Below are 26,101 nucleotides of genomic sequence, written 5' to 3' on the forward strand. Positions count from 1 at the left end.
CTTGAGAAATGGCTAAGATTTGGCCATGCTGAGATAACAGAATGAAGCACTCCGCGCAGATGGCAAATAAGTAACTTTAGAGTTCAGCAAAACACCCAACTTTCCTGGGTTTCTGAGAAGTAGCAGGTGACTCAGTCAATTACTCCACTCTCAGTAAAATCAGAGTACAATACAGTAAAACAGCCATTCCCCTATTCTGTTTTACATTAACCCAGTACATTTATCTTATACTTTATCCAATCACATGTCTCTTTGAGGTCATGCCTGATAATAAGCCTAGATTAGGCCAGGTACTCAGATAGATGCACTACCCTCAGCATCTATCTGAGAACCTGGCCTAATCTAGGCTTATAATTGATTAATTAATAGTTCTTATACAGGGAGTTCAGAGATTTATATTAAATGATGGTACTAAGTATTAAATCATTGGATACTTGCAAGGAAAGGTTAAAGAAAGATTATACAGCTCTGATAATGTTGCTTATATATTATCTAACTCATTTCAATCCCCTCACCAGCCAATTTTGTTCAGAAGTTTTCACTCGGAATAAGCACAGAAAACAGTGGACACTGCTATCATTGACCCTGCACCTTAAAAAATGTAAAAGCCAGATTGTGTCATATGTCCGTATGAATCAGCAATCAATGCAACATGCATTCAAATATATGATACTTTGCAGAGTCAGGTGGATTCTTAGAACATTCCATTATAATAGGATATACCTCGTGTATGTCTAGAGGGGCACTGAACAACTACTTTTTAAATAGAACCTAATCATTGATAAATTTATGTAATCATTGACATAGAAATGATATATAATTCCTTACTATTTATCAGGTGACATATCTGAATTATGAGTGAAGCATTCAAAGACCACTGACTTATAATATGGGCTTGACATTTGCACTATTCCTGTACAAACACATTTTTTACCAAAACAAAAATATTTTGCATGTTGCACTTTTCTCCCTCTATATAGTTATCCATGGCTCTCCTCTGCCCTGTTTTCTCCATTACTGAATCTTAAATGCTCCAGATCCTTCAATGTCCAGTGCAGAGAGCATCTCCTTCAGGATACTTTTGAGGATTATGCGTCCTTCAAACCCCAGGCACTTAACATTAATGATTCAGGCCTGTGTGTATATGCATGCATGTGTGGCTGGTGCATTTAAGTTCACATATATTTTCTTTATCCAAGATCAAAAATAATAATAATTACGTTTATTGTGTCTTGACCATATGCTTTGAAGAGTCCTATGCATTTACATGATTTAATATATTGAATTATTACAACCTTGCATTTACTGCATATTGTGAATCTCATTTTATGGATGTAGAAAATGAATCATATAAATTTGGTAACCTACTATCACAAAACTGAGGTAACTGAAAATGTAATTAATGTCATATATGCCCAATATTATTATTTAGGTTGTCAAAATAATATATTAATAATTAGAGACATCATAGCCGAACACTTCTCCTTCACATTCACAGTACTCATTTCTATTTTAGCCAGAGAGCACCAGAAAATGACTATGAGAAAGTGACTCTGGCCTCAGTTTCTTACCTTAAGCATGTAAAACCTCGGGGTATCCCTGTCTAAAATGAAAAAAAATAAATTGCTCTGTTTCCTAATTCATTCTATTTTTTTAAATTTTTACAGATTCATGTTGTACACGTGCATTTTTGTTACATCAATATATTTTGTAACAGTGAGGTTGGGGCTTTTAGTGGAACCATCACCTAAATGGTGTACACTGTACCCAATAGGCAATTTCTCACTCCACACCTGCTTCCCACCCTCCCACCTTTTCAAGTCCCCAGTGTCTACTCCTCCACGTGTATGTTCACCTGTCCACATTGTTGTGCTTCCACTAAATGAGAATGTGTAGTATTTGACTTTCTGAGTTATTTAACTTAATAAAATGGTTCCCAGTCCCATCCATGTTACTGCAAAAGACTTGATTTCATTATTATTATATTATTTTAACATTTCAAGAGATTTATTCTAAGCCAACTATGACTCATCAATGTTCTGTGACACATTGATGAGATGCTGAGCCCCAGGAGACACTGAGAACATTTGCACAAGGTGATCAGGATATAGCTTGGTTTTATATATTTTAAGGAGACGTAAGACATCAATCAATACATGTACATTGGTTCAGCCCAGAAAGGCAGGACAACTTGAAGCAGGGGCCTCCAGGACATAGGTGGATTCAAGAATTTTCTAATTAGCAGTTGATTGAAAGAGTTGTCATCTAAATACCTAGAATCAATAGAAAGGAATGTCTGGGTTAAGATAAGTGGTTGTGGTGACCAGATTTCATTATTATGAATGGATAGTATTCTATGATGTGTGGGTGAATGTGTGTTTGTACAATATATGTGTGTGTATTGTGTGTGTGTATGTGTATACATGTATATATACACACACATACATATATATATTTATTTATATGTATCTCCAAGAATGTATACACATTTTCTTTATCCAATCATCTGCAAATGGACACTGATATTGATTCCATGTCTTTGCTACTGTGACTAGTGCTGTGATAAACATACAAGCACAGGTGTCTTTTTAATGACTAATTTCTTTTCCTTTGGGCACATACCCAGTAGTGGAATTGTTGGATCAAATGGTAGTTCTATTTTTAGCTCTTTGAGAAATCTCCATACTGTTTTGCATAGAAGTTGTACTAATTTACATTCCCACCAACAGGGTATAAGCATTCTCTTTTCTCCTCATACTCACCAATATCTATATTGTTTTGAATTTTTAATAAAAGCCTTTCTGACTGGTGAAAGGTGGTATGTCATTGTGGTTTTAATTTGCATTTCACTGATGACAGTGATGTGGAACATTTTTTCACGTTTGTTGCTAACTGTATGTATTCTTTTGGAAAATGCTCATGTCCTTTGTCCACTTTTTAATGGGGTTATTTGTATTTTTCTTGTTGAGTTGCTTTAATTCCTTGTAAATTCTAGATATTTGTCTTTTGTCAGATACATAGTTGGCAAATATTTTCTCTCATTCGATAGGTTATTTGTTTACTCCGTTGATTATTTCCCTTGCTGTGCAAAAGCTTTTCAGTTTGAGTCTTATTTGTCTATTTTTGTTTTGTTGCACTTGCTTTTGAGTTATGAGTCATAAATTCTTTGCCCAGGCCAACTAATTCATTGCATTTTTGTGTGAAAGAAAAAAACAAACAAACAGATAAGAAGCGTTTCATGAGCTATCAAAGATCATACAAATTTAAATGGTATTCTAATATTTTCCCAACACTACTGTTCATTAAGCAATGACTTAATTGTGAACATCCTACAGAGGAGGAAAATAAGTTCAGCGAGGCTACGAGACTCTTCAAGGGTCAAGGAAAGCACCAAGTACTGCAGTGAGTCTGGACACCAGAGATCTGAGTTTCCATCCAGTGCCCCTTCTACAGCATCATGGAGATTTTGGTAGAGTTTCACATCACCATGATCAACCTTTACCTTCAAAATCAAGAGGAAAGGAGACTAAAACTTTGTGATCTAACTTAAAGGTCTCAATGTTGGATGAGTAACTGAATAAAAATGACAGCCTGCACTATCAACTTGTGTTATTTAACCATTAAACAAAAGTGCGGCCAGCCACCACTTTGCAAGTTTTCACATGCTACCATGATGATTAGTTTCAGACCTTTCTGCCAAGTGGGAATGGATTTAAGCTGTGTGTTAATTTCATCATTTCCTTCTCTCTTGAGAGTAGCAACAAGGCCACCATTTTCATCCTTTTGATTTAGCATTTAAAATAGCTCATGATAATAGCAGAAAGATCCTGTTATCATTTTTACAAGGATAGTTTTATGGGTGGCTTTTGTTCCAGCTCCAGTCATTTACACATTGTGTCCCTACCATAAAGCAGAGAACCCACTTCATAGACTGATTTGATAGATAAGGAAAATATGTATGTGCTTCTGACATATCCTGGGGCCACCTGAGTCAGGTTCCCCTTCCGGGAAATAAAGACCAACACATTATGTGCAATTAGATTAACCACAATATGTTTACATTTTTCACTCTCACACACAAATCCAGAACATACTTAAATTTTTCACTGAGTAAGCCAATAAGAAACAAAAGCATATGTCTGCTAACTATGTTTGCTTTGTCACCTACCTTGAAAAGCCTGGATTTCCATTTCCTTTTTGGTACATCACGTAGTATCAATTTTGCTTACTCTAATTACGATCTAGTTTCAACTTTTCAGTCCCTATGAAGTTTCGGCTCCATCATGCAGTACTATTAAAAACAAGAGATGGTATTAGCAGTGAGGGCATTGCATTCCATTTCCATCTCCCCCAGGGAAATAATGGAAGTGCCGTATCCCAGAGGCTGCAAGTGGGCTCTGGATTTTCATACCCTGCTCTTTACTAACTGTAGAGCTAAGTCTTTGGGCATCTCTGAATCTGAATTATTTAGCTTTAAAATGGGAGGATAAGTTAACATCTTAGACATTCTTCACTTTAAAATTTTCTGTGAGCCTAAGAAATAATGAAAAATCTACTATACATATAACATTCGGTGGGGAATACAAAGATGTCATCATTGTCCACAGATAGTTAATGGTAAATGCAGAAAAGATGTGAGAAACTGAGGATACAGATATTGAGAGTGAAAAAGCTTAGCTTTTCTACTAGTTATCTGAGGCTGCAATAAGAAAATACCACAGACTAGGTGGCTTAAACAACAGAAATTCATTTTCTCAAAGTTTTGGAGAATGGAGGAATTCCAAGATTGAAGTCCAAAATGGGAATAACATCAGGGTTGATTTCAGATGAAGCCTCTTTCCCTGGCTCATTAGATGGATGCCCTCTCACTGTGTCCTCACAAGGCCTTTCCTCTGGTCATGTGCAGAGAGTAGAAGAGAGAATGAGAGAGGGAGCATGTACACTCTGGTGTCTCTTCTTCTTATAAGAACAGAAGTATTATCAGATTAGGGCTCTACACTTATGACCTCATTTGACATAATTACCCTCCTGAAGACCCTATCTCTAATTCAATATGGTCATATCGGGGGTTAGGGCTTCAACATATAAATTTGGGGTGGAGAGGACACAATTAAGTTTATAACAGCTCTTTTTCAGCACTATCACATATAGCTGGATAACTCAGAGCAAATTATTCAACCAGAGGTCTTATTTTCCACCTGGAGAAAAGAATATCTAATACATTCTTCAGAAAGGGGTTATAAGGACTGAATAGAATAAAAGATTATAATGTGCTATATTAATTACAAAATGCTAAAGAAATCACATTCAATATGATAATAAAAATTCTTAGTGCTGAGAATATTCAGTGCATTTGGAGTTGAAAAAAGTTAACAAAATCTCTGGATTGGAATTTTCAAAAATGTATTAGGACTGAAACACAAGTATAGAATCTTAGTTACAAGTATTGATTTTTAAATCACAAAGCCTAGAGTCCAAATTCTCCTCCTGATTTACTTCTTATGTGAATTTGGGCAAGTTTTAAAACCTTTTTAAGATTTAACTTTCTCTCAAAATGAAAATAACATTGCTGCCATAAGAGATAGTATTATGACTGAACAGATTACTAATAATGAATATTGGTTGTCATCAATAGGATCTCACAGGATTTATGGAAAATTGGAAAGTGTCAATAGGAATTTAAAAAGATATTTAGGAAACAAAGAAGAGACTGAAATAATGGGCTATGTTGGGCAGAACAAAATGAAATATTTGAAAACATAAGATGGAGCTAAGGTAATAGAGGTTAACTATTAGTCAGCTGTTGCTGTATAATAAATCACTCCAAAAAATGGATGGTTTAACACAATAACTTATTCTTACTGGGTTCGCTGGGCTTTGGCTAATGTATGCTGAGCACAGATCAGTAGCTCTGCTTCAAGGTATAGGTCCACCTGGGCTTGACTCCTCACACTGTGTTGGGCTTGTGTATGCTCCATATTTCTCTCATCCTTCTCTAACCAGCAGTCTAACTAGGCGATGTGCTTCTCACAGGAATGGCAGAGTACAGTCAAGCAAGCCCAACAAACTATATGCATTTCATGCCACTGTTTGTGTCAAGTCTGCTAAAATTATTTTGCAAAAGTAAGATACATAGATGAGTCCAAATCAAGGGGTATAGAAGTATACACTGTTTTTCATGAGGTCAAAGCAAGTCTCAGGACCAAGCCCAATAATCAAATGGGCAGGGAAGTATCCTCCCATGGAGGAGGAGGAGAGGAAGTTATATTTTTGAATAGGAATACAATATGCTTGCTAAGAAACACAAAGTTTTATCTTGAAAGTAAATGAAAACAACTCTAAAGTTTTCTGAGCACAGGAACTACATGGCATCCATGTATTTCAGAGAAAAATAGCTTCTGTAGGTATACTATGGATACTAAAAGAAAAGAATCAGGGTGACTGGTTAGAAGGCTAAATAATACAGCCATGAGGGAGGCAATACTCTGTTAAATTTGGGGTAACATGGCAATTACATTTTAAAGAGGCAGATACTAAAATCACTTCAAAGGAAGAAGGCATGAAACTTAAACATTCTTCATATACAGTCATGTGATGCAGAATGATGTTTTGATCAATGATAAACCACTGATACGATGGGGGACCCATAGGTTATAACACACTGAAAAACTCCAATTGCCTAGTGATGTCTTGATAATCCTGACTGTGGGAATGCCTAGGCGAATGTATGTCTAGATGTCTTCATTTTAAGCAAAAAGTTTAAAAAGTAAAAAATAAAAATTATAAATATAGAAAATAGCTTATAGAATAAGGATATAAAGAAAATATTTTTGTACAGCCGTACAATCTATTTGTGTTTTTATCTAAGTGTTATTACGAGAGTCAGAAATTTTTTTAAAGTTTATAAAGTAGAAAACTTACAGTAAGCAAAGTTTATTTATTATTGAAGAACAAAGTTGTATAAATTTAGTGAAGCCTGTGTACAGTGTTTATAAAGTCTACAGTAGTGTACAGGGACCTCCTAGGCCTTCTCATTCACTCACTTTTCCCTGACTCACCCACAGCAACTTCTAGTCCTGAAAACTCATTTGTGGTAAGTCACCTATATAGGTGTACCATCTTTTATACCATATTACACTCTACCTTTTCTATATTTGGATATATTTAGATACACAGATACTTACTATTGTGTTACAACTATCCACAGTATTTAGTACAGTAACATATCATATAAGTTTGTAGCCCAGAAGCAATAGGCTAGGCCATATACCTTAGGTGTTTAGTAGGCTATACCATCTAGGTTTGTGTAAGGACACCAGAATTTTCACACAACAAAATTGCCCAATACATTTCTCAGAACATATCACTGTTGTTAGCAATGCATAACTGTATACGAAATGAAGTGAATGTTGGAGGAGTGCTAGAATAGCTACCTATTGCTGCATGAGCTACTGCCCCAAAACTTTGTGGCATAAAGTAACAATATTATCTCATAGAGTTTCTGTGAACTTGGAATTGAAGAGTGATTTATCTTGGTGGCTCTGCCTTTGAATCTCTCAAGTGGTTACTGTCAGATTGTCATCTAAAGGAATGACTAAAACTAGAAGATCCACTTGCAAGCTCGCTCACATAGCTGGCCGGCAAGTTGGTGGAGCCATGATGGAAAGGCTGTAGTTGTTTTCCACATGGACATCTCTGTGGGGCTGCTCGATTATTTACATTATATGGTGGCTTGTTTCTTTCAAAGTGAGTGATGTAGAGGAAGCAAGGCAGAAGAGGCAAAGTTGTTTTTTTGTTTTTTTTCCACCATGTAGACTCAGAAGTCATACATGGCCACTTCTGTCACATTCTATTCACAAGAGAAGATTATTAAACTTGGCACACCTTTAAGAAGAGGAGAGTTAGACTCTACCTTTCCTTTTTCTTTTTCTTTTCTTTTTTTTTTTTTTTTTGAAATGGAATTTTGCTCTTGTCACCCAGGCTGTAGTGCAGTGGCATGATCTTGGCTCACTGCAAGCTCTGCCTCCTGGGTTCATGCAATTCTCCTTCCTCAGTCATTCCTGAGGTACCCATGAAAAGATACTCAAGCAGCAATATGTCTGTATTGCATAGAAAAAGAAAGACAAAGAAAAATAATGACAAAATCTAAAAGCAAAACAGTATGTGAGTGAGTTAAAAAGAGGAGGGTTAAAATGGGCATTCAAAAACACAATACTTTGTAGTTACATAGAAAAATATCACAAGTAAAACTGTGAGGAAGAAATACCACTAATGTTTTTATATTTGCAGTTATAGCACTCTCACAAAGATGTTTGCAAATGTGCAGTAGTAGAAAAGGGCAGTAATATCAAAACATGGCTTTCTTTTTATCTTGTTTCTTTGAAGGGTTGCAATTAACAAAATCAACTACATTCTAAAAAATAAGGGAAAATGTTAACTTTTAAAATTCCCCTCAGGAAGACCAAAGGATTGCTAGACAAAAAAATAAGAATGAAATCATTTTTTCCAAATAACTCTTCAGCAAAATTATGAAAGGCTCTGTGTGACAAGAACTCTATTTCAAGGACAAGAACTGAAAGCCATCAAGGCAGCTTGGCCAGGTAGAAAATGACATCACCTTATAAAATCCCTTTGATATCCACAGCCTGGTTTTTGAATAATGATTACATGCTTAGGTTAGCTTCTCAGTAGCTAAAAGAATCATTTACTGTATAGTGTTTCTACAGCAAAAAGGGTTCTAAGTATTTTGCTTAAGAGTTTTGGTTTACTCTGGTTCTTTAAGGAACCGTAGTGCAGATCCCAACCCCATGAAACACACTAAGACAAGCCTCACCATTCCTAAGAAGCTGCCTTTCCACAAAGTGACCATGTAGTGTCTGTTTGTCTGGGTTCTGGGTAGGTTCAATTGCTTCATTTAAAACATAATAAAACGATGGAGAATGGAACTTGGTGACCCTGTTTCACAGTTTTCCAAAGCACAAAAAAAGATCGAGGGCATTGAAAAGTGAGTCAAAACTTTTATGAGTTTTCTTTCCCCCAGACCTCAGACAACAGCATTGTCATGAAGCAGCAGTATTCCTAAAGGGGAGTCTGGGTATTGATATGCAAATGTGGACTACAAACATCCCATTTGGCCTCAGAATTCCTGTGTCTAGCACTGTCACACAAATAGTTTTTGAATCTGTGCAGTTTATTCAGGACCATAAATATGTGTTTCACCCTGTGAACAAATTCTGTTTGCTCACAGAGTTCACAGCAGTGAAATACAAGGTAGACTACAAAACAGCCTCTATTTGATGTGATGTGCCTCACAGCAAAATTACTTTTAAATGGTCCAGATACATATTTGCTGCCCAAGATTTCAGTGCAAATGTAGCAGAACCCAGATGGCAAGGGTTTTCTTGTTGTTATTTATTTAAGGTAAATTCTCTGTATAAAAATAATTTACTTTTTAAAAATAGAAATATTAAAAACAACTTTAGTTTACATTGTTGGTAAAATCATAAAAGTCATATTATTAATTTTGGATAGATCTGGGATAGTAGAAAGAAGAAAAATAAATTTTGAGACATCTAAGGAGCAGATGGAATGAGGAGTAGATGTTTGCTAGTTCTCTCTCTCTGTTTCTCTCTCTCTGTCTCCCACTCCTTCCTCATTTAAAAAAATAATAAAGACTTATCCCTGGAAAAAAAACATAAATTAACTTTCAAAATAGCTTTGATAAGCATTCCAACCACCAGAATCCAATTTAGCTCACAAAATTTGTTTAGCCTCTACCCACCTTTCCCCATCCTATTTCCAGCTCCTCCTGGCCATCCCCTCTTCTTTGCTAACTGCTTCACCTCTAGGCAACTGCTAGCAGGAGCAGACACACTGACTTCTCACCACACTTCTCCACTGAGCATGCATAGAAGAGTGCAAGGCAGAGGGTAAGAAAGATCTCTTTTCTTATTAATTCCATCCTGATTCTCAAATGCACTGGACCTACCAACCATGTGTCTATTTTCATAACAAACAATTAACAACAACAACAACAACACCCATATGATTTCAGAGGAAAATATAAAGCATTTGCCTATATGAATAAGCCCAAGAGAGCACACACTATCAGAATAGAGACTAAACTGCCTTAAAACATCTATTGCCAATATGTCTTATCACATGTCTTTTTGTATATGAGTCCAACCAACCAATTATTCTTTAGGTGACTCTGAAATAATTAAGGAAACCTAGAGTCTATAACTACATGTTACACACTGGTGACCACATACACTCACAGTATATTTTTTGTCGTTGTTTTGTTTTGTTTATTTTTCTCTCTCTTTTTTTGGTTTTATAACTTAGTATATTTTTATTTAATTTTCAATATGAGATTGTATGGTACCTTGTCCTCTCCTAAGGCACACATTCTTGAATTTTATTTCCTCTATTCTTTATTTGCTCAAGATAATGACACCAGACATGAGGCAAAAATGGATGAGTCACTGAGTTAGAGAGGGTGAGGAGAAAAAGAGGTCTCTAGGAATTTTAGGGAAATAATGATAGGCCCCTCCCACTTTTGAGACTAGATGGTTCTATTCTTTTCTTTGAACATCACTATTAAATTACAGAATTTAAAAATCAACAAATTAAAGTCTTATGTTTTTACATATTAATTCTTAATAATTATTTCATCCTTAATAATCTTTAATAATTATTTAACCAAAAGTATGATTGAATGATAAAGTTTCTCTATATAAACAGCTTCTCAGAGTATTTCTTAAATCTCTTAAGCAGAGGTGCTGTATTAAAGATCCAGTTAAGGGAAAATAAATGTTGCTTCTATGCTTCCTCCTAATCCTTACTTTGATCTTATTGAATAAAGTAAGAATAGTTATTATGTGAATACTATCAAATTACTCTGGAAGTAGTAGAAACAGGGCATTATAAAATTCTGTTTCTTTTATATGAGTTGTTAATATCAACCAGCTAATGATATTCATTAGGTTTGAAAAAATGGATTAAAAGAAAGGATAAGCATATCAAATTTAAAAGTTACAAATGGTTAACAACTAATATAGTCTAATTGCATATAATAAGAAAGGCAGTACAGATTTTTACAAATCAAGGAAAAACAAATGATATTTTAAGATATTATGAGTAAACATTTGTTCATTTTATATTTTAAAAGAAAAGGAAAACTGGTTGATTGCTCCACTGGGAAAAGGAACATAACAATATCCAAGAAGGAGGGTGTCATGATTATGAATCAAGGCTTTTCAATGCTAAAAAATATCTTTAACAACAAAAATTCTCTCAAATTTCTCAAAATAATTTGGTTTACTGTTGCTTTTTTTCTATAATTTTCAACAGTATCTCCTGCACGTCTCTTTCATAACTGGATACAATTGGTAGGGTACTAAAATACAACAAAGGCAAAAGATATCATAGAAAAAAGAGAAATTGAATACTTTTTATTTCTTCTTGTGATTATTTTTCATAAATTTTGTGGAGGAGATATAGCCAAAAAGCATCTTGGAGCATGTCCTGACCTTGGAGGAACTTTTTCTTCCGGAATACTTCCCGTTTGTGTTTGTTTTTCCCCCATGTAGTCTTTTACTTTTCTAGACTAATTGCAGTGAATTACAAATATAAAATTCAGATAATTTTTTAAACGATAAATACTTATTCAACAATTTCATACTGCATTTAAATATACATATCTGGATATCTGCGTGATATTCTCTTGGATTTTTTGGCATCTGCTCAGTTTCAATGCATGCATTCTCTTACACTGTTTTTCTTCAAACTGGAGTTTTATTTGGGGCATTACTGCCATCTTCTGGACATAAATAAAATTACAGACTTGTCAGTTCTGTTTCATATGTGAAAAGTCCAAGTATAGACTTTGTTCCTTAAAATTTAAACTTCATAAAACACTTATTATTATTTTCAGTGTACTCAGAAACATAGGTTCAGCCCTGTTTCTATTGGTCATCCCAAGAAACTTAATGAAAAATATTTTGGGACTATTTGCCATCACAAATACAGTTTAAAATTACATTCAACAAAATTTGCACTCAGTATTCTGGGTGCACAAACAAGAAAACGATTCAGAAGCCTACTTCAAGATGCTTGTGATCCCATGGGTTGATAGGTTTCAAAAAGTAATTACAGTTGTGAAATTAAAATGCTACAATAGAATAATACCTTATTCAAACAACATGTGAAAACTGCCATAGAGATATAGTTATTCCTAAAATAACAAATATAATAGCTCTGGGAGGGATTTTGGACAATTGCCTACTTTTGCAATTGAGAAAAATAAGACTAAAGTGTTCCTTTTTTTTTTTTAAAGGAAAGAAGAAAAGAAAAAGAAAAAAGGAGTAAAGGAAAGGAAGAAAGAGGAAGAAAAAGAAGGAGAGAGAATGGGAATATTGCTTTATTCTAAAAATGGGTATTAATAATGGCTGATCAATATTTTGTGTATTTAAAGTGAAGAATGTATATTTTGTGTATTTAAAATGGAGAGCTCTATAATTATTTATTAAGTTTAATTGTTCCAGATCTGAGTTCAAGTCCTGGTTGTCCTCATCAATTTTCTGTCTCGTTGAGTCTAAATCTTTTTATGGGTCTTATGAAACTGGGTGTTAGGATCGTTAGCTCTTATTGTTGCATTGATCCTTTTACCACTATATCTTTGTTGCTTTGAAATCTGTTTTATCAGATACGAGAACTTCAACTCCTGCTTTTTATTTATTTATTTATTTATTTATTTATGCTCTCCATTTGGTTGGTAAGTCTTTCTCCATCCCTTTGTTTTGAGTCTTTGTGTATCTTTGGATGTGAAATGGTCTGGATGCAGCATACCGTTAGGTTTTGGCTGTGTCTTTTGATTGGGGGATTTAGTCGACTTAAATTTAGGGTTACTGCCATTTGATGTTAACTGGCTATTTTATCCATTTATTGATGTAAATTCTTCTTAATGTTGATGCTCTTTACTTTTTGGTATATTTTTAGAAAGGCTAATACTGGTTGTTCCTTTCTATGTATAATGCTTCTTTCAGAAAATGAAACTAAAGTGTCATATCTTATTTAAATAATATTGCTAGTTAGTGCCAAAGCTGAAACCAAAAGCTAAATCAACTAATGATCTTTTCATGGTTTCCCTTTCTGCCCAATCATTTCTTACCGATTATTTTACATACAACAAAGTGAAGGTAAAACAATCCATTGCAATATAAGCTTAGACAATTAATATGTCATAAAGATCATATCCAAAGCATAAAAAGCAACAAGAAAAACCATTTCAAGATCCTCTCACATTTTTAATATATATGCTATTTTGTTGCTTATTGATTTAATATGTATCTTTTACTACAAGACTTCAAGATTGCATACCAGAGCTTAGCAGAATGCCTGGCATTGTGCAACAGGTATACAATGAATGAATGAACAAATGAAATCTAGACTCCCTTGTGTTCTCTTAACCTAGTGAGAAAGGAAGTACTAAAATGAGCGTGACATATTGCTGAAGAAAAAGGAAAATTGATGCAAATGAATGGAATGAATAAGACTTTGTAGGTTAAGAAACATGTTTAGAACTTGCTCTTACTTCTTTCAGGTACATATTGAAATCCCTGTGGATAATTTAGCTATACCTAAATTACTTGATAACTAAATATCAAAAGATTAACACTGTCTAAATGTTGACTTGAGCAACATAAAAGATATTCCCTGTTTTTCTATCTTTAAAACAAATAAATATTAATTTGGATAAGACATTGAATGCCAGGGATAGAGAGAGGAGCCCCAGATAGAAAAATAATGTATTGATCTTGCCACAAAATTGACTACTGCTAGTGCTAAGAACTGTTATAATGATAAATCATGTGTTAATTTATTCAAACCTCAAAACACAGCTCGAGATATATTATTGTTAATTCCATTTTGGAGGATGAAACACCATAGCATAAGAAGTACAATAACCTGCCCAATATCACAGAACTAGGAGTGAAGAAGTTGGTCTACATGAACAGGCAGTGGGCATCAAAGCCTAAGCTCTTAACCTCCATGCAAGTGGTTCTTAAGGTGTGTGCCAAAGACCTGATTCTCTGAAGTACTGGACCTACCAACCATATGTCTATTTTCATAACAAACCAAAGCTGAAACAATGAACCAAAAAACAGATGATTTCAAGGGAAAACACAAAGCATCTGCCTATATGGATAAGCCCAAGAGAGCACGTACTGTCAGAGTAGAGACTAAACTGCCTTAAAACACCTATAGCCAATGTGTCCTATCACATTTACATTTTATCTGATTTACATTTTTTTCCATGGGGTGCCAGAGATATTTTCAGGGGGTCTGCAAACTCAGAACGACATTCATCATAATATTTAGACGTTATTTGCCTTTTTCATTCTCCTTCTTTCGCAAATATATAGTGGAGTTTTCCAAAGGCTGTGTGACAAATTGGATACAGAAATAGGTATGGGGCATATATTCCATTAAGCAAAATACTGAAGAGATTTGAAAAAAAGAAGTGCCACTTTTCTCACAAATATTTTAAGAAAATGTTTATTTTTATTTATTCATTTGTTTATTATTTTTTTTTTTTTTTGAGACAGGGTCTCAATCTGTTACCCAGGCTGGAGTGCAGTGGTGTGATCTTGGCTTGCTGCAACCTCCACCTTCCAGGTTCAAGTGATTCTCCTGCCTCAGCCTCCTGAGTAGCTGAGGTTACAGGTGCCCGCCACCATGCCCAGCTAACTTTTTGTATTTTTAGTAGAGATGGGGTTTCACCATGTTGGCCAGGTTGGTCTCGAACTCCTGACCTCAAGTGATCTGCCTGCCTCAGCCTCCCAAAGTCCCAGGTTTACAGGTGTGAGCCACCATGCCTGACCTAAGAAAATGTTTAATTTTGATAAAAATTATTGACTCGTGTTAACATATAATGAGTTTATTATTGTTGATTTAAATTAAATTAGTTTAAATAAATGAAATACTTTAAATAAATTAGTAGTTCTTTGTTTTAATTTCTAATAAATATCTATAGATATAACCTAAACAAAATCTCCTTGGAGGCCTCAATAATTTTTTTTCCTTCCTTCCTTCTCTCTCTTCTCTCTCTCTCTCTCTCTCTCTCTCTCTCTCTCTCTCTCTCTCTCTCTCTCTCTCTCTCTCTCTCTTTCCTTTTGACCTTCTCTTATTAAGAACTTTGTGCGGTAGGGTTTTGCTCTGTCACCCAAGCTGGATTGCAGTGGTGCTTACTATCTCCACTCACTGTAGCTTCAACGTCCCAGGTTCCAGTGATTCCCTGCCTCAGGCCAGCTAGCTGGGACTGCAGGCACATACCACCATGCCCAGCTAATTTTGTGTATTTTTGGTAGAGACAGGTTTCACCATGTTGTCCAGGCTGATCTCAAATTCCTGGACTCAAGCAATCCTCCCATCTCAGACTTCCAAAGTGCATGAATTACAGGCATGAACCATTGTGCCAGTCTAATGGAGTAAATATCTGTAGATATAACCCACTTAAACAAAAGCTCCTTGAAAGCCTCAATAATTTTTAAGAGGGTAAAGGAGTCCTGAGACCAAAACGTTTGAAACCCCTTACACAAGACTTGTTTATAGTGGGTATGCCATAATTTGAGTGCTGTTTTCACATTCACATCAGCTTGTAATTCTTACAATACAAATAGTGCCTCAATAATGACTGCAGTCCATGGATCTTTGGGCATACTTATTCAATATCCACATCTCAAAGGTTAAAATCACAACTTCCTAAGCCCATCCTAGTTCAGGCTGAAGCTCAATTATGTATAAGTCATCCATATAAGTTGAAAAAAAAATAAGGTTGCAATGGTAGGTTGGATTATATCACTTAAGGTTTAAATGCTAGGCTAAAGATGTATTTCTGCATGTCATAGAAAGTCAATTAAGATTTTGAATATGAAATAGTGGGAAGCAGAATTTGAAAGAAGTATGTAAAATCAAGTGGAGATGCAAATAACAAGGGCAGAGGAGAATGGAGAAACACAAGTTCTAATGGAATAAAAATTACTCCAAGAAAGTAATTTATGTTTTATTTTAAAAGTTAAAAACATTTGGAAAAAGGAAATTATTTTAAAATACTTTAATTATATAAAGAGTATTCTGTGAAAAGTATAAGTTGCTTTCAGTTATAATGCATGAGTTATGGAGAAATGATGTTAAATTTTGGTCAAGTAATTTGGTTAAAGCATAAGTTAAATTATTGATCAATGAGGATGATTATACATTGGAATAAGCAAAAACAGAATTTCAACAACATCTCACTCTGAAGATATTATAAAGATTATTGGTCCATGTAATTATAAGCTACAGCAGATCTCTAATCTAGAAGCAGTATAATGAAAAATATAGTGCAACACAGCTGAGTAGATCTGAATTCTGGTCTGATTATGACATATTAACTTCTTCATGAGTAACATCAACATATTCTGAGTGTCTTTTTTCATATCTTATATGTTCTTTATTAAGGCCATCTTGTACATGAAGGCACATATTGAATATAAAATACTGTTCACCAATTGATAACTTACGATGATGAGATCAATGACAACTAAAAAGCCTACCTACTGCTATGACTTTATGAAAATCTAGAGTTCATTCTTCTTCTACTGATATGTTGTATTCCAGGGACTGAGAAAATAGTAGTGAGTAAACAGACAGGATATTTGATGCTTTGAAACTCACAACAGAAACATAAGTTTTTAATAAAAATACTTGGGTTTACACTGGAAATCAGTGTTCCCAGATCTTATAACAAAAGTAAGTACAAAAGTTATATTAAGACCTGCTCAATGATATTTTCTTCATTCTTTTGGTGATTTTGTAAAAAGTTTAACAAAAGGATAATTCAAAAATATGGAAGTTGCAGACGTTTGCAATTTGTTGATGGGTATGTTCCAAAAGGTACAGTATGTAGCCTGAATTTTATCCAGACAAAAATCACAAAATTATTCATTAAAAATAAACAAAATCAAATAAAGTTGGTAATTTAATCAAGTTTTGTGGTTTGTTTTCCTAAAATGGACTCAAATATGTTAAAAGATAGTCCCCTTTGAGAGGATTTCCTAGATTTCATTGTATTCTATAATGAAAAGAAGTAAGTATATTGTATACACAGGCATAAACAAAACTTCTGCTTATACACAAATACATACGCTATATATACATGTTTCTAAATAGAGTGATTTATTTTGGTGAAATATATTACAGTCTTTTGAAAAATTCCTTTAAAATTTTTCTTTCCCATAATGAATTACAGTAGAAAAAAATATCATTTTACAAGAGTGTTTCATTGTTGCCTTCTCTATATTTGAATAGAAACAAAAAGTTAATCTTAAGACAAGCCAGGCTTTGATGAGAAACTATTTGCATTGTCAAAGCATATGTAGCATATGTAGATAGATTGTTACTATTCAGTTGAGTAAGCACATCAATTGACAGTAAGATCAGTAACAGAGATATTAATAAGCCTTTCCCCAAATACACAGATACCACACACAAATACACACACACACACACACACACACACACAGCTATTTCACAAAGGTATATAACCTTAAGTCGTTTGAGATCAATACCCTAATAATCAACTACTTTACAAAATAGGAAGAAAAAACTATTGGCTTAAGTTGGTAACTGAGCGACAATTGTTCAATGGCAGGTATATGTCACATTACACACACCAAGAAAGGAAACTCACTTGTTTCCTGCAAGTGCCAAACATGGAAAGATAAAGTCGCATATTGAATATTCACTGAAATGTCAATATTTTAATATTATTAGACATAGACAATGTTTATATCATATTTTAGTATTAAACATGTACAATGTTTATATCATAATATTTTAATATTATTAAACATGGACAATGTTTACAACAGCAGACATCAGGAAAAGTATTCAAACCTTGTCTACATTTGGGAAAGTGTCTCCAGCTACATATTCATAAGAGGTCTTCAGGGGAAAAATATAAGGCTGATTTAGAAAATCTTTATATACTCCAGAGCTTTCTTTGAAAAATCAGCGTTTATTAAAATTATTATTTTATGATATTCACCTTATCAAGAATGTCTCTCTTATATATAATAAATTTACAGATCCAATTTAAACTCTCCAAACTGAGATTTTAAAATTTTTAAACTGACTTCATTGAAGATAGAAAATGCACGGTTTGAAAGTGATATCTGAAATCTTCACCAACAAACTTAAAGACATTATTGACCTTCACTGAGAAAACAAAGTAAATAATATATACGGCAATATTCAATAAATTGAGAATTTACCTTTTTATGATAGAGGAGAAACTGTCCAAATCAGATGAAACCATTGCCAATAACTGAAATGATGCACACCTGTAGAAAATAAGCAAACATTTTAACAGAAAAATTAGATAGCATTTGCTCTCATTAAAGGCAAATGGTTTCCCATGGGGGAAAGGTGCTCACAGTAACTGATCAGAAACTCTACTGGCCAAGAGAAAACTCAGTAAATTAAGAAAAGAAAATACATATGACAGAAGAATAGTCAGTGGGGGTAGAGCTTAAATTTAATTCCTTAAATTTAATGGAGTTTCTTATACTCCTGATGCTCAAAATGGGTTATATGTCAAAAGCCTGAGAGAACCGCCAAGTTATAATCTGGATTATCAGTCCACTAAGAAAGCAGTAGCATTACGCTGTGATAGCTGAAGGATTGAGTGTCTAAATGTATCCAAAATACTACCTCAATGGATCTAGAATCATAGGAAAATGGTTCCTCCATCAAGGTGCTATATTTTCCAGCAATTTCTCCACAAAAGCCTTATGCAATTTACTCTATTGCGTCTAGCTTGGCATACTGTCTCTAGACCAGCAAAACCCAAAATTTACTGTCTTTTGTTAACCCTTAGGATTGGGTCACAGTCAGAAGTCAGAAGTCACATGGAAAAGAAGAGCTCCAGGGGGAAGTTCATAGGAAAATAACTTTTTTTCTACCTTTCCATTCTATCCACAATAATATGGACATCCCAAAGAAGACTCATCATTGAGAGATACTCCTGGCCTAACATATTTTCCATTAGCAAAGAGAAATGTCTTTATACCCAACCATTGGGTATTTCCCCATCCCCACACCCTGGAGAAGAATCCAGCCCTCCAATGAGCCTGCTTTGGAAGATTCTGAACCACAGCAACATTCTATTGTTTATTTTCTAAAGAAATTTTGTGTTTTTCTTTTAGTTTCATCACTATTAAGTGACTAGACCATTATTGAGATAAAGCTTGGTAGAATTACAATTCAAATAATATTTTACAAATTCAGAATATTTAAATGTGAGCTTTAAGACTAAACTGTCCATTTTAATTTTTTTGTCTTTTGAAATAATCTTGAAATTTGTCCCTTTTAATTTTGCTGCTGTTAGATGAATACTCAATTGCTTATATTGAAGCCTGACAGAGTTATAATTCTTCTTCTTTTTTTTTTTTTTGAGATGGCGTCTCACTGTGTCACCCAGGCTAAAGTGCAATGGTACAATCTTGGCTCACTGCAACCTCCGTCTCCTGAGTTCAGCTGATTATCCTGACTCAGCCTCCTGAGTAGCTGGGATTATAGGCACATAACACCACACCTGGTTAATTTTTGTAATTTAGTAGAGATGGGGTTTTACAATGTTGTCCAGGCTTGTCTTGAACTCCTGACCTCAGATGATCCACGTACCTTGTCTCACAAAGTGCTGGGATTACAGGTGTGAGCCACATATATATGTGTATATAGATATACACACACACACATACACACACATATATGTGTATATGTATACACACACATATATATGTGTATATATATATACACACACACATATACACACACACATATATATGTGTATACATATACACATACACACACACATATATATATACACATATATATACACACACACAAACACACATATATGTTAAGGGAAGTATATGCTCTTAGGAAGTTAACAATAAAACATAACCATTTCAAATTTTCTAGTTAAAATAAAATTAAACTTTAAAATTTTACAAATCACTATCTCCAAGAGCATATATTTAGCATCTGCCTTCCATTACCTGAATGGCATCAAGTTTTCCTGACTAAACATCCCTTGTAGGCAGGGACAATGCTGCAGTACAGTATCTCTGAGCATAGTAGCCCAGCAAACATTATAAATAGATTGATATTATGCTGTTAACCTAACAAGCATTTAAATGGTATTTCGTTTGTTAAAGACTTAGTCCTAAGTACTTTTAACTAACTAATTTAACTTCATAATGTTTTTGTGAGGTAAGTAGCATTACTACCCCTTATCTATATATTGGAAAACCAAATACTAGGGAAAATAAGTAAGTGACCCAAGGACACATAGCTCAAAGAGGCTCCACTAGGATTCAAGCCCAGATGACCTGGGTTTAAAGAATACCCACTTAAACACTATACCATATTGTTTGGATGAAGACTAACAGCATCTAATGATTGAAGTTAGCATCAGCAATGACTATTGTATTATTGCCATTAAAATTCTTACATATCCCAGTCTGAATTCTTTTTGATCCAGGTAATTTCTTTTACTCTCTGAGACTCTAGTATTTGGCCAATTGTTTGCATACTTGACATGTAAGTTTTCTAACAATTCACTGTTTATTATTCGAAACGAAATAATATGAAATGTTCCCTCTGATGTGCATGGGTTCATTTATATAGTGTCCTTCTACTTGGAAGAAATATCCCTTTTCTGCCACACTCTTTAGAGGTATGATCAAATGGTTGGCCTTTCTAGTAAAATCATACAGAGATATGTTCTGACTTTCTAAAAATGAACTAAATATCTCAAGGTAAGACAGAGTCTCTGAGAAGGAGAAAAACTATCCTAAAAGAAAAAGAATACATAATATTCTAAAACAACAATAGCATATAATAAGTCTAAGAAAACTTGGCAGTTTCCATACCACAAAATGCTATGGTTACCACTGACAAATTACCAAATGTTTTTATCTGTCAGAGAGAGAAAGCTGTCTACCTGAAACTGGGCTGAAGACCCAGGCCCTCTACAGGAAGAAGCTACCCAACATTCAAATGTGTAAGTTATCCTCAGCTAGCATTTGGGTCATGGTTCACAGGACAAGGGCTCCTGCCTTCCCCTTTGATACCGTGTTCCCACTTATCTTGAGTTTAGGCAAATGACTTGTTCTTGTGTAAATCCACATAGCTTTAGAAATGATGATATAATTTCATCAGTACTTAAAGACAGACTTCAAGGTGATCAGGAAGACCCTGGCTTGTGGGTCAGAGACTCTGTTCCAAGGGAGAATTTGAAAGCAAACAGAAGAAGGTCTTCTCATCTGCTGTTCAGTATCATTTGAGTACAAAGGCGAATCAATCATTGGTCTCTTTAGAAGATGTAGCTGAATCTGCTCCTAATCCCAGAAGAAAAAGTATAGTAAGAGCTATATAAAGCCACGTAACATATTAATTCCATTAACAATTTCAAAACAGTGTCATTAACAACTATATGGAACAAAAAAATTATACATGCTGAATTTGGTTTAAGAATAAGACCAATTAAAACAAAGCCAGAAATCAAACAATAAGGAAGTTTAGCTGCTATAATAATATCACTACTCCTGAAATTAGAATGAACACATTTACTCAAGAAACCAGAAACAAAAATAAAATATATACTCCAAAGACATTTTTTGGTGAGACAACTAAGTGAAAAATCTTGTTTTTCTTGTTTTCTTCCTGTTTATTAAGAAGAAAGGCCCTTCTAATAATAATAATAAAAAAAAATAAAAGAAAAGCTGGGAGGTACAAGAGACCACCTTGCCAAGTCATGTAAGATTCTCTAGACTAAAGAAAGCAAATCTTTAGATAAATAAATAAATAATTTCTAAGGGAAAGGGTAAGAGTAACTAATATACAGAAGGATGGATAACATTTGGCTAATAAATACTATCCCAGATGTTCCAGCACAAAACTTACAGATTAGTGAGCTAGGCACTTTGATGACATTAAAGAAAAAAAAATACATATGCACATCTGAAGTTGGAGGCAATATATGTACAGAAGAAAACACATGAATTTTGGAGATAGAAGGACCTTTATTTAAATACAATTTCCACCACTTACTAGCTTTATGACATTTGCAATTAACAAGTTACTTTGGTAATCAACAAAGTAATACTTTGGAATTTTAAAAATTCTTAATTCAAATGACATTTTCAAATTCCGTTATGGAACACTGGCACAATAGTGGTATGGATAAGTTTTATGATGGTTTTGAGAAAAGGTCCCTTCTGATTGAATTCCTAGTTATGTCTGTATAAAATCAGATAATGTTTTAAGTGAATGGTGCTTTAACCTAAATGTTGTTGCCCAAAAGCCACTTGATCCATTGATAAAACTTCTAACATTTATGACATTTATGGAGAGCATCCAAAAGCATTCCAATGGAACCTCTCTCATCATCCACCACTTACTTTGAAAACAGGCAGAGCCCTTTAGTTAGACATCTGGCTAGACTCCTAATCACCTTTGATCTCGTTATCTGGGACTCATCCACTGCAGCAATCACAGCCCTCCATGGTTCCTAAGATAATGTCTTAGTATGTTTGAAATAATCCAAATTTTGTATATCTTCAAATATGTTGTTAATTTAATGTTTCTATTATCTTAGGGCAATGGAAAGAAGGAAGAGGTTAGATGGTACAGATAAGTTATATCCTTTTTCTCTCCAATTAATGCTCACAGAACTTCTAGAAAGGTCATTTTATTCCTTTATATATAAGATTGATCAGTCTGTTACAGTGGGATTTAGGAGTAAGATGAAGCAACACTTATTGAGCATCTATGATATGTCAGGCACAGTATTCTGTAAATTTAAATATTACATATTAAGTATCATACACAGTATGTAGAGATGTGTCTGTGTATATATTCATATGTATACGTTCTCTGTGTGCGTGTGTGTGTGTGTAATTTAATTTAATAAAAATATAATTCCAATCTGCCTTCAAAGTTCTTCCTCACTGTCTAGTTACCATGTAGTCTGGGGCAAATTATTTAATTACTCTAACTTTCAATTTATTCTATTAAATGAATATGTTATATCTACTTCAGATTGCTCTGAGGAGTGAATGGAATAAAATATTAAAGAGTATTTAACATACTTCTCAGAACACAATAGGCACTCAATAAAATCATAATATCTATTATGCAAATACTTAGCATTTAATATGTGCCAGGCACTGTTTTAAGCGCTTTTTAAATATTGACTTTTAAAATGTTCATTATAATCTTTAGGTCACCTACTATTATTATCTGTCCTTTACTGATAATCTGAGTACTTCAAAGGTTAAATGACTGGCCTGAGATCACACAATTAATGGAAACAGATGTAAAAATAAAACCCAGGCATTTTCATCCCAGAGTCTCTGCACCTACCCTAACCATTATGTTCTACTGTCAGAGTTGAGCCTGAGCTCTCTGGCAAAAATAATAGTAATAATTTTTCCTTTAGGAAGTTTAAAACAAAATAATATTTATTCATTTAAGCAAATTATCAGGGTGACTGCAAACCATATTAGTGTTATACAGATATATTCCAAATAACCAACTACTCACAAAGAAGATAAACAATACATAGGATATGACTGGTACACTCAATTAGGATAATTCAGAGGATTTAATTGAAACAACTATTTTTAAAAGTATGAGCTGGCCATAGGGAAGAGTACAATATCTCAGGCTAGCTGTATTGAGGCTGTATTGATCAGAAAGGAAAAGCAGAGTGGGTATTACTGGAACCCAGAAAGAGCAAGTCATGAGGAGAGAGCCTCATTGAGAAAATTGTACCATCAAGTGAGGCAACCAACCCAAAGCGACTGGGCAGGGAGGAAGGGGGGCATGTAGACCCTGACTTCACAGTTGCCCCCTGGGGATCTCCTACCAGACCCCTCACTCACTAGCAGCTGGAAATCAAGGAAGCTGGCCAGTGTCATCCATACAGGCCAGCCTGCTGGGGCCAGGACCAAGAGGGGAAGACTGTCAGAGGCATTGTTCCAGATTTATAAAATATTAACATTTTAAGTACCAAAACACAATTTTTTCATTATCTTATAGGATATCTTTTTAAAATTTCTGTTACACTCTTGGCTTCTAACATAAATTACATAGTCCATTCATTTTTTTCTGAACTAGCTCTAAAATAGTAGAACTCTCAAGCACATCAAAGATGTACAACTGCGAGCCCTAAACCAGCATTCACAAAGTGTGTTTCTGTCTTTCTAAAAATACAGCTTCCAAGCACATTTTCTGGTGTTATACGAGAAAGATTTTCTGATGAAAAGGACAACATGGCATAAAACCAAACTAAGCAGATTTCTTCACTGAGGGATAGTTCCAGAGCTAGTTGCATGGCAAAAATGACAGATCAGAATATAATATGAAGTGTATACAAAACTAACTAAACCACACAATTCTTTATTTTTTCACTAAAAATAATATTTTTGGGCCTACAGTTGCAAAAAACATTCTTTGAGAAATAATTTTCTTCATACCTAAAAGCCTCAGCATTCTGTAAGGTTTCTAACATGTATTCATTTGTTCATTTTGTCAAAAAAGACGTGTTCTTGTCAGTACTGGGTGTTCAGTAGCATACAGGTCAGATGACGTCCTGCTGTTGTGCATATGCTCTGGTCTTGTGCTTTGCCTGGTGGAGTCTCTGTCTTTCCTCCTCACTGTCACTACCACTTGTCCCTATTTGCCACTATCCTTGAGCACTTAAGTCCTCCAACTTGACATTTTATAACCCTGCCTGTGTTTGGATAATCAGAAAATCAAGCCTATGGGAATGATGGGGCTGTTCTTTTTATATAAAACATGAACAATTTTATGTTAATGCATACAGCTGTTGGGGCCTTTCTTGCATTCTTCCTCATCAGAGGCTTCTAACAAATAGTTAAAATTTCCAAGAAGTCAGTTTCCAGTTAAATAAGATGGTAGAGCAGGGTGATCAAACACAGAATATTTGCCTTCTAACAGGCAGGCATGCCTTCTAGGCCCAATCCTGCCCGCTCCTTCTGTTGTAACCCATGCAAGTTCCAGTTTCCTTGCCTGTAGAATGCTGGTTGTAATCATGCCCACTCACTGGGATTATTATAGGGATTAAATCAGACAATGTGCAAAGAGCTCACAGGAGCCGCTAACCTATCATTTTTACAGAGCCTAGCACATAGTAGACATTCAACATATAGTTAGAAATAGGAGTTAAGGGCCAAATGAAATGAACAGCTTTCACAATTTCTTTCTTTTCAAAAAATGTATTTTTCTTGTTTGCAGTGGGGTTGAAAGCTTTCTAAATTTCTTAAACCAAGATAGTATAGGCAATTTTATTCTGTTCTTAGAAGCACAGATAAAGCTTGGGCCCAAGTATGCTTGCAGAGCTTTTCTAAAATACAGAACGGATGAGCTTCCTAAAGATCAGGTATTATGGTGAAGTAGATGCAGTGACTCAGGCAGTGCACATTTAGAGGAGAATAAAGCAGCACTGTGGCCCCACATACAGTGAGAGAAGTTCCTGGAATATTTACTTTCAGTGTTGGGTTTTCCTTTTTACCTCGCACCTCATGGCTGTTGGCCGAATAGGCAATGGTATTTCCATTTCCTACAGGAGCTTCAGGCCTTTCAAGACATCAAACAAGAAGTTTTACAAATTGAGGTTTTACAGGGAAAGTCCCTGAGGTGAACAGAACATGAGTTGTAAAGGCTGACGAGAAAATGGAGGTAAAGGTAAATGCCCTGGCACCTGAATCTGGACAGAACAGGTGAGGCCTGGTCTTGGGGGGCAGGGATTCAGGAAAGGCAAGGATGAGATCTGCAAGGAAAGGAGAGGCACCTTGGAATGTGCCAGGAGAGACCCTGAAATGGCTAGCCAAAGGGTGCTGTAGAACAAAGCCCTAGGCCACTGCTGGCATGCACAGCTCCTCATCACAGAAGAGAGCAGCCCCTGAAGCTTAGCTGTGGATTATTCAGCAAAAGGAGCCAGTTTGTGGTGTCAACTGTGCAGGGC

The 26,101-nt window shown here is 34.8% G+C and overlaps 1 long non-coding RNA gene across 1 annotated transcript in view; it reads right to left on the reverse strand.

Annotated features, from left to right (window-relative positions):
- Positions 1–348: 348 nt before the first annotated feature.
- The window catches only part of LOC103791882 (uncharacterized), a 93,623-nt gene continuing 67,870 nt past the window's right edge, over positions 349–26,101 (reverse strand). The window contains exons 3-5 of the long non-coding RNA XR_008480066.2: positions 18,318–18,386; positions 4,169–4,291; positions 349–2,273 (exon numbers count right to left, since the gene is read on the reverse strand). This is a non-coding gene — a long non-coding RNA (uncharacterized LOC103791882). The remainder of the gene's footprint in view (positions 2,274–4,168; positions 4,292–18,317; positions 18,387–26,101) is intronic.

This window comes from Callithrix jacchus, chromosome 3 (genome assembly GCF_049354715.1).
Source record: "Callithrix jacchus isolate 240 chromosome 3, calJac240_pri, whole genome shotgun sequence".
Lineage (NCBI taxonomy): Eukaryota > Metazoa > Chordata > Mammalia > Primates > Cebidae > Callithrix > Callithrix jacchus.